The following is a 1,045-nucleotide window of genomic DNA, read 5'->3' as shown; positions in this document are numbered from 1 at the left end:
GACAAAATAAAGGCATTGATCGAGTCAAAACCACATTACACAACACGAGAGATTGCAGAAACATTGAACATCAATCATTCAAGCATTCACAACCACATGAATAAACTGGGGTACATAAGCAAGCTTGATATTTGGGTTCTGCAAGAACACAAAGAAGTTCATTTGACGGCGTGTATAAATATCTGCAATATGCTCATTAAACACGAGGAAAATTATCCTTCTTTGAAGCAACTGATAACTAGTGATGAGAAGTGGATTGTTTACAACAATTTGATGCACAGATGGTCTTGGTCCCGATGTGATGATTTGCCTCAAACGACATCAAAAGCAGACATTCATCAGAGAAAGGTTATGCTCTCAGTGTGGTGGGATTTTAAAGGTGTATTGTCAGTAATTGGACAGTTTGAATGAATCCGTCATCCAGAAATGTCCAGAACTTGTCAATTGTAAAGGAGTTGTGTTCCATTGCGACAATGTGAGACCACACACAAGTTTGATCACTTGTCAAAAATTATTGGAGCTTGGATGGGATGTGTTGCCACAACCACCCTACTCGCCTGATGTTGCGCTGTCAGACTTGCACTTGTTTCACTCTCTTCAAAACTCCTTGCATGGTATAATGTTCAATTCAGATGAGGCTGTAAATCAGCACCTTGCTCAGTTTTTTGCAAATAAATACAGGTCCTTCTATGAATGAGGAATTATAAAGCTCACTGAAAAATGGTAAAAGGTTATCGAACAAAATGGGCAATATACCATTGATTGATCTTTGTTCTTTATATAAATAAATAACTTTTGAAAAACATAGACAAGCTACATCATGACTTTTCTGACAACCCAATATTATAAATAACACCCCATGTACTTGTTGTGCACATCTTATGTTGTACATATGTACATATTTCTATTATATATGTAACCAAGGGAGGTATTTCTGCTAAGACACATGTACACTGATCTTTAATTGATAATTCTAAAGTATATATCCCCACTTACACTTCCTTAATAGAATATATAATAAAAAATAGCTCTACATTCTTGAAAA

This window comes from Hipposideros armiger, unplaced genomic scaffold (assembly GCF_001890085.2).
Source record: "Hipposideros armiger isolate ML-2016 unplaced genomic scaffold, ASM189008v1 scaffold_686, whole genome shotgun sequence".
NCBI lineage: Eukaryota > Metazoa > Chordata > Mammalia > Chiroptera > Hipposideridae > Hipposideros > Hipposideros armiger.
This window is presented reverse-complemented; position numbering follows the sequence as displayed.